This window comes from Somniosus microcephalus, chromosome 9 (genome assembly GCF_052327205.1).
Source record: "Somniosus microcephalus isolate GS21.2 chromosome 9, FLI_Smic_1.0, whole genome shotgun sequence".
Classification (NCBI taxonomy): domain Eukaryota; kingdom Metazoa; phylum Chordata; class Chondrichthyes; order Squaliformes; family Somniosidae; genus Somniosus; species Somniosus microcephalus.
In genome coordinates, this window is record NC_140995.1 from 227,383,313 (window position 1) to 227,392,692 (window position 9,380).

Consider the following 9,380-nt stretch of genomic DNA (forward strand, 5'->3'; position numbering starts at 1 on the left):
CAGAGTGGCAGAAGGTGGAACGTGGGGTCCCACAAGGACCAATGCTGGGACCACTGTTGTTCACAATTTATATTAACAATTTAGACTTTGGAATCAAAAACACAATTTCTAAATTTGCGGACGACAACAAATTGGGAGGGATAGTCAACATTGAGGAGAAATGTAACAAATTACAAGATATTAATAAACTTGAAGAATTGGCACATAATTGGCAAATTAATTTCAATATAGATATGGGTGAGGTATTAAATTTTGGTAAGAAAAATAAGGAGGTTACATATTGGAAAAAATAAGAATCTAAATGGGGTAAAGGAGCAAAGGGATCTGGGAGTACAAATACACAAATCACTAAAAGTTGCGAGGTAGGTTAATAAGGCCATAACAAATGCAAACCAAGCACTAGGTTTTATTTCTAGAGGGATAGAATTAAAAAGTAGAGAAGTTATGCTAAACTTGGTCAGACCACACTTGGAGTACTGTGTGCAGTTCTGGTCGCCATATTATAAAAAGGATATAGAGGCACTGGAGAAGGTACAAAAAAGATTTATAAGGATGATAAAGAGGGAAAGACTTACATTTATATAGTGCCTTTCACGACCACTGGACATCTCAAAGTACTATACAGCCAATGAAGTAATTTTGGAGTGTAGTCACTATTGAAACGCGGCAGCCAATTTGCACACAGCAAGCTCCCACAAACAGCAATGTGTTAATGACCAGATAATCTGTTTTTTGTTATGTTGATTGAGGGATAAATATTGGCCAGGACACTGGGGATAACTCCCCTGCTATTCTTCAAAATAGTGCCTTGGGATCTTTTACACCCATCTGAGAGAGCAGACGAGGCCTCAGCTTAATGTCTTATCCAAAAGACGGCACCTCCGACAGTGCAGCACTCCGCTGGAGTGTCAGCCTAGATTTATGTGCTCAAGACCCTAGAGTGAGACTTGAATCCACAACCTTTGGACTCCAGAGGCGAGAGTGCTACCCACTTTTTTTTAAATTAATATACTTTATTGAACATTAAGAACATTTACAACATCGTGATCATTTCATTGTATGATGCAAATCAATTTTGCCGCTCTGCACAGCCATTCCGCCACCACATTTTAACATCAAAACCTGAAGTTTAATTTGTCTCCTGTAACATATATTAGTCGATTGTACTTTAAAAATTGGTTGTAAAATACTATCTTTAAATTCCTTTCTGAATAAAACATCCACAGAGCCTTATAATGATCTTTTAGCTTATATTTAAAATACTCTTTTAGATTGATTCTCCTCCCCTTAAAAAACAGAGCATTCCTTCTTTGCACAATCACAAATCTAGCCAAACTGAACATTAAATTAATTGCTGCTCCGCTAGACTCGGGCAGACTCTCCTGCAATCCCCATCTCAAAATTGAGTCCCACGGGATTCCCATTCTCGCTCTTCGGTCCCCACCCAGCAAAAATGCTTCACACAACTGTCGAACATAGTACTTAAAATCATATAACTGCGGACATAACACCAGTAAATGGGACAGAGTCTCATCCCGTGTCCCACACACTGGGCAAGTTGCCCCCTCCACTCGTCCAATCTTGCACAAGACCGTCGCGGTAAAGATCCGGCTATGAGCCAATTTGAAATCCAGTTCAATCCATTCTGGACATTTAAAATTCGCCCACATTCCTTCCAAATCATGTTGAAGTCCAGCTGTGGGTATATACGCCATATGCACCCCCAGAACTTCCAAAACCTCCACCACCTTAAAGGGACTTTCCCCCAACCATTCCCCCCTACCCCTTCCTGCAACCAGGCATTGGGACTTACGATAATTCACTCTGGCTCCTGAAGCTCTACAATATTCCTCCACGACATCCATAGCTTTCCTCACTGACTCCCCATTTCTCAATGTTAAGGTTGTGTCATCTGCATATTGGTGTATCACCGACACCAGCCCAGAACTGGGAACCACAATCCCAACTACACCTTGTTTCTTTCGCATCATGTAACCTAATGGTTCTGCTACCAATGTGTACAACAATGGGGACAGGGGACAACCCTGTCTCACTGATCTCTGTATCGGAAAATACTTGGATAAAAAACCATTACATTTAACACAGCTAAATATGTTTGAATAAAAAATCCTTATCCACTGAATGAAATTTTCCCTGAAACCAAATGCTTCCAAAACCTTCAAATTGGAAATGTCTTCTTTTGTATATAACTCTTGATAAAAGCTGCTAGCCGCCTCTAAAATCTGCCCACTTTCATGAATGATCTTCTCCCCAACTTTCAACTCTTCAATTAATGATAATCCCTGTCGCAGCTTCTCTTGCTTTAGAAAATATCGAGTGCATCTTTCGCCCTCCAATGCATCTCTAGCCTTTGCACGGCGAATGGCCCCCTTGCATTTTTCAGCTTGCAATAATTCCCACTCTTCCTTTAGCACCCAGAACTTAGTCTCAGCTCCCTTATCCCCTCTGTCAACTGCTTTACAGACATCCGTAAACCTTTTGTTTATATTCTTTTCTCGATGCCGGTTAGCTGCCGCTCTCTTTTTCACATAACGTACCGAAAAAACTTTTACCTCATATTTGAAATTGTCCCACCAAACTCTTCTTTCTTTCAAGAACAAAGGTTCCTTCTGAGTATTATTTATTATATTTAAAATCCCTTCTTTATAAGCAATTTCTTTCAGGTATTGATTGTTTAAAATCCACACCCCTGAACCGATCTTAACTCTGCTGTTCCTAATTCTAAGAACCAAAGCCGAGTGATCACTAAAACATACTTTTTTATAATAAATCTCCATCACCTCAGAACTTAACCCTTCCCGCATTAACACAAAATCTATTCGGCTCTGTTTTAAAACATCACCCACCCAACCTGATCTGGAGAAATCCCTTTTTATGGGGTTCCGGTCCCTGCATAAGTCTCTCAAGTTTAAATTTGCCATCATTTTTACAATCATCCCTCTGGAGTTATCCTTAAAGGTCATTTGGGCTGAAATGTCCATCCGAGATAAAAATACATTAAAATTCCCCACTATACAAGGATTTTCCATCTCTGCCGCTTCAGTGAATAACCCCCGAAAAAACTCGCGACGCTTGCAATGGTTGTTCGGTGCATAGATATTAAAGAGATAGCAATTAAATTCCTCCATTTTTACCCTTAGCCGTAAAAATCTCCCCTCAGTGTCCTTGTCCACCAAGGCAACGTTCTCTTTTATGGATGGACTCAACAAAACAGCCACCCCTCTACGGTTATTGTTTGCACAACTTGCAAACACCTCTCCCTTCCAAACCTTCTGAACTCTTTCTAGGATATCCTCATCCCAAAAGGTTTCTTGCAGACACAACAAGTCCACACCTTTAAAACCCTGCAACAACTGCTGCAATTTCTTCTCACCCCTCAGTCCGTTCACATTAATCGAGACCAATGTAATCATGGCTCCAAAGAAGGGAAGTATGCCTGATAATCTCCCCATCATTTAATCTCTGGCCCTTCCCTCCTCAGATGCTTCTTCACAACTTTTCGGCCAGCTGTTGCTTTTTCCTGCAGCCTCTGACTCTTTTTCACCTCCTGTTTGACCCCTCCCTGCTGTTTCAGCCTCTTCCTTGCATTAAGTTTGGGCCCGGGAACTGCCCTTTCTCCCTCCTTCTGCCCCTCACTAACCTTTCCTTTTCCACATGATGCCACCCCACCCCCCACTTCCATGTCTCTGTCCCCCTCTAATTCCTCACTCTCAAGCTCTTCTGTAACCCTCTGTGCCTGCTCCCCGTCAGATACGTAATCCTGCTCCCCTTCAGATACGTCATCTCCCATAGAGAGTCTTCCTGCTATCATGGTTTCTCCAACAGTGCCACTCCCTTCGACCTCATCTCCACCTCTGACCCTTGCTCCCTGATCCTTCTCTCTCTGGGACAATGGTGCACCTATATTGTTACCTTCTGGCGTCTTTGTCTCGCTGATCCCGTCCTGCTGCCCCTTTAAGGCTCCTGCGTCTTGCACCCTCTCCTTGTCTTGCCCCCTCCTGCTCACCGAGATGCCCGACTCCCCGTCTTTCTTTGGAGTACTTACATTTACCACGCACCCCGCTCCCGCCTCCTCTCCCCCGCGGACACCAGATTCTTTAGGGAGAGCTGAACCATATTAAGGCTCGAGTCTGCACTCGACCCTTGCTGCCCGCTGCTGTCTTTGTTCTTTTCCACTGTACTTGGTGTGTTTTCCACCATCTCCATCCTGTTCCCTGCTCCGCAATTTTCTGCCTCTTCCTGTGCTCTTTTCTCCTTCAATTTACCAGCTGTGTCCTCCAACTCCTCCGCTCCTCCAGTCATTCCACTCACACCTCCTGCTTCTTCTCCCATCTCCTCGTCACTCATAGAGCTTCCTTCTGCTTCACGCTCACAGCGGGTGGGGCCTTTGTGACACACCCCACAGCTCGCTGCCGTGCAGCTCTGAGTGATGTGTCCAGACTCGCCGCAATTATAACAGTACAAGTCTGGACAGTTTTTTACAAGATGGTCGTGTCCAAGACAATAATAACAAACCTTAATTTGGTTATCATGCAGTACTCGAAAGTACTGCACTCCTTCCAGTGTCTCGAATTTCATGCTGTACGGTAATGACTTCACCCCCTCTGGGAACCGCACCTTTACATAACAGGTTCCATCTGCTACCCGTGTTCCTGGATAGTACCTCCTCTATTGCTGAGCAAATTTTAATGTCCCACAACTCCAACTTTTTGATTAGCACATCGTCCTCAATATAAACTGGCAAGTTTAAGAATGAGACCATCACCTCTTCCGAATATAGCAGAGATACCTCCAAGAACTTATCGCCAACTTTCAGTCTGAGTAAAAGTCTTTCCACCTCCTCTCGGCCACTGACTGTCACCTCGAACCCAACATTCGGCTTTGGTCAGCAGGCAAAGCAGCTTCCCTCAATTCAATTCAATTTTTTATTTGTCATATATGCAGCAGACGTGTGTACTGCACAATGAAATGTTGATTTTTACGAGTCCTCCCAACATTGGAATAAATATGGCACAGTCCTCGTGTACCGCTTGGATAATATCCCAAGCTCGTATCTCCTTATCCTCGCACTGAACCACCACCGTGTTTTCTTTTCCAAACCTCCTGGGGTCCCGGCCCAAATCTTTGGGCCTTTTTCTTTCCCTTCCAACCACAGTTTCTTCCCTAATTAAATTAATCTTGCGAACACTGTCCTCTGAGGGGCCCGGCGCTCCGGACCCCTCAGCAGCCATCTGGCTGTTTTTTATGGGCCAAAAAGGCCCTAAAACCTGAAAACAAAAACCACCACCAACTTTTTACAAACTCACTCCAACTCCCTGCTGCAATCAGGCAACCAGTAACACCTGTTCACTCCTAGCCCCTCCCACCTAGAGGGTGCTGCCAACTGAGCCACAGCTGACACTGATACCAGAACTGTGAGGTTATAACTGTCAAAAAAGGATGAACAGGTTGGGTTTCTTTTCCCTTGAAAACAGAAGGCTGAGGGGTGACCTAATAGACGTCTTTAAAATTATGAAAGGTTTTGATAGAGTAGACACAGAGAGAGTGTTTCCACTTGCGGGGAAGAAAAAAACTAGAGGCCATCAATATAAGACAGTCACCAAGAAATCAAATAGGGAATTCAGCAGAAACTTCTTTGGGTAAAGAGTGGTGAGAATGTGAAACTCGCTACCACGGGGAGTAGTTGAAGTGAATAGTATAGATTCATTTAAGAGGAGGCTAGATAAGCATGAGGGAGAAGGGAATAGAGGGTTATGCTGAAAAAGTTAGATAAGGAGGAGGCTCGAGTGAAGCATAAAAGCCAGCATGGACAGTTTGGACCGAATGGCCTGTTTCTGTGCTGTATATTCTATGTAATTCTTAAGTAATTTTACTTGCTACTTATCAGCCCAAGCCTGGATATTGTCCAGGACTTGCTGCAGACGGGCACGGACTGCTTCATTATCTGAGGAATAGTGAATGGAGCTGAACACTGTGCAATCATCGGTGAACAGCCCCGCTTCTTACCTTATGATGGAGGGAAGGTCATTGATAAAGCAGCTGAAGTTTAGTAACTCCTGTAGTGATAACCTGGGGCTGAGATGACCGGCCTCCAGTGACCACAACCATCTTCCTTTGTGCCAGGAACGACCCCAGCCACTGGAGAGTTTACCCCATGGTCGCCATGGATTTCAGTTTGACTAAGGCTCCTTATATCTGGTGAAGTCAGCCACAGTTAGGAACTCACCCAGCCCCCTTCTGAACATTTGCAGTGAATTCGCACTACCTGCATAAGCCAGCCAAGTTGGAAGTCCCTCTGTGAAAAGAAAGATCTTCTAACATCTAACCTATGTAATTTATATGCATGTCCCCTGGTCCTCTCTAACTCATTGAATTCAAATGGGCAGAGTCTAAAATCCATTCATTATTTTAAAGGCCTCAGTCAAATCTCCTCAAAATCAACACTTTCCTAGAATATCTCTTTAAGCATATCATGGCAAGTAAGGGTTTTTAAACTAGTTATCAATCTAATGCCACTCTTCTGAGCCTTTTCCAAGGGCCTCACCATGTGAGGGGACCAAAACTGGACCACAGTGTTCTAGATGAAGCTTAACCACGGTCTTATACCATGAACCATAACACAACCATAAAACTACCAGATTGTCATTAAAAAACCATCTGGTTTACTAATGTCCTTTAGGGAAGGAAATCTGCCATCCTTACCTGGTCTGGCCTATATGCGACTCCAGACCCACAGCAATGTGGTTGACTCTTAACTGCCCTCTTAAATGGCCTAGCAAGCCACTCAGTTGTACCAAACTGCAACAACACGGACTGCAGCGGTTCAAGAAGGTGGCTCACCACCACCTTCTCAAGGGCAAGTAGGGATGGGCAATAAATGGTGGCCTTGCCAGCGACACCCACATCCCATGAACAAATAAAAGAAAACAACAGCAAACCACCAAAAATATACCATTGATCCTTAAAAACACATCAGAAAACCATCAAAATTCAGCCACAAACCCAGCAGCAACTGGTCAGGATGCATCAGTTGCCCACTGGACTATTTGCAATAATTTCTAACATTCTTAGAAGAACAAGGCTTCCTTTTAAGCAGTACTGCACTCTGAGAATACTTCCCCGATATGGTGTTGCATTTTCAGTAAGTCCAGCGCATTATTAAAATAAAGGCCAACGTCGCACGGGAGGCTATTCCAGAAGATGACATCATGGCTAACCAATGGGATGTCCTGCTTTGTATATGAGGTACTTTTCTTAGCCAGCAGTGATCTGATTCGCAATCCCTTTGCAAAAGTCATGATGGAGTCGACGCCAACTGCTACGTTTAGAAGGACGGGAGCTGGAATGCTGGTCAATACATTGAAGCCAGAGTGGCCCCTGTGCTCGCTGACCTACCTTGGCTCCGAGTCTGGCAATACCTCAATTATAAAATTCTCATCTTTGTTTTGACATCGCTCCATGGCCTCACCCCTCCCTATCTCTGTAATGCACCCCCCACCCCGCCCGAGATATCTGCACTCCTCCATTTCTGGCCTCTTGCGCATCCCTGACTTTAATTGCTCCACCATTGGCAGTTGTGCCTTCAGCTGCCTTGGCCCTAAGCTCTGGAATTCCCTCCCTAAATCTCTCCGCCTCTCTCCCTCTCTCTCCTCCTTTAAGATGCTCCTCAAAACCTACCTCTTTGACCAAGCTTTTGACCATCTGTCCTGATATCTCCTTCTGTGACTCAGTGTCAAAAATGTTTTTATTAATATCACTCTTGTTAAACGCCTTGGGATGTTTTGCTATGTTAAATGAGCTCTATAAATGTAATTTGTTTTTGTTATATCCTTATTATAATATGGAACTGTTTACAGTGCTCCAAGTGTGGTCTAACTACGTTCTATACAAGTTTAGCATAATTTCCCTACTTTTCAATTCTATCCCTCTAGAAATAAACCCCAGTGTTTTGTTTGCTTTTTTATGCTAGTATTAACCTATGTTGCTACTTTTACTGATTTGTGTACCTGTACCTCTACCCTGTTTAGACTCTTATTTTCCAAGGACTATATAGCCTTGTAGGAATCGTCGAATTCCTAACTAATAACTGAGGTCGACTCAGGAGATCAAACAAACAGGTCTTTAATGTAAGACTTAACGAGTTCGAACCGTTTGTTGAGATCGATACAGGAGAACCAAGAAAACAGGTCTTAACAAGATGGAGATTCGACGAGGACTGCCTCAGCAGTCACGTGGTTTGCGACGTGACGTCATCACGTTTGCCCACGTTTTCCCGTGCTCTTAAAGGGGCCACGCCTCGTACATACAAACACTATATACAAAACACAGTAATGTCTAACACAATGGTGATGCTGAGACGTGTTGAGGCATGCATAGGTACAACAGTGTGTAACAACAACAACAACAGTGAATAACAATAACAGTGGTTTACCACAAATGGTACAGGCTTAGGCTGGTGTTAGAACATCGTTAAAGGGAATTATATACAGTAGCCTAGAGTCATTCAGTGGCTCCGCCACATGCGCCCCCCCAGAATTCGCTTTAACGGACAAAGTCAAACGGTGAGGTGGTCTGATGAGCCTGTCGGAACGACTCCTGTACTCCTGAGGTGGAGGCTGCTGGGCGGCTGGCGGTCTGGCGGGCGGTTGCACTTGGTGTGCTGTAACGGCGATGGGTGGCCGATCTCGTCTCGGCGGTTGTGCTGCCTCGATGGGGCGGTCGAGGTCCAGATGTGCTGGCTTTAAACGATCGACCGAAATGTGGTCCGGTTTACCACCGACATCTACCGTGAAGGTTTTGTCCCCTGCCTCCAACACGCGGAAGGGACCAGTATATGGGGCCTTGAGTGGATCCCTTTGAGCATCGTGGTGAATAAAAACGTACTCAGCCTTGTGAAGCTCCGGGGGGAACGTGCGAACTCTGCAGCCCATGATGCGAAGTGGGCACCGGTGCGAAGCATCTGGCCGCCTCCTGGTGACTAGTAAGCTGGTCAGACGAGGCTATGGCTTCGTCGATGCTGGCAGGAAATCCCCCGGGACTCGCAGTGGCTGACCGTACACCAGCTCCACTGATGAAGAGTGAAGGTCTTCCTTGGGGGCCATGCGAAGGCCCAACAGGACCCACGGTAGCTTGTCTGCCCATCCAGCGTCCTGGAGGCTGGCCCTCAGGGCGGCTTTCAGTGATCGGTGGAAGCGTTCACAGAGGCCATTCGCCTGTGGGTGGTAGGCTGTGGTGCGGTGCAATTTAACACTGAATCCTTGGGCCACTGCATTCCAGAGTTCGGAGGAAAACTGCGGTCCTCTTGTAAAGTCCGCACCTCAATAATACACGGACTTCGGGAGAACAGTTTAACAGGTACT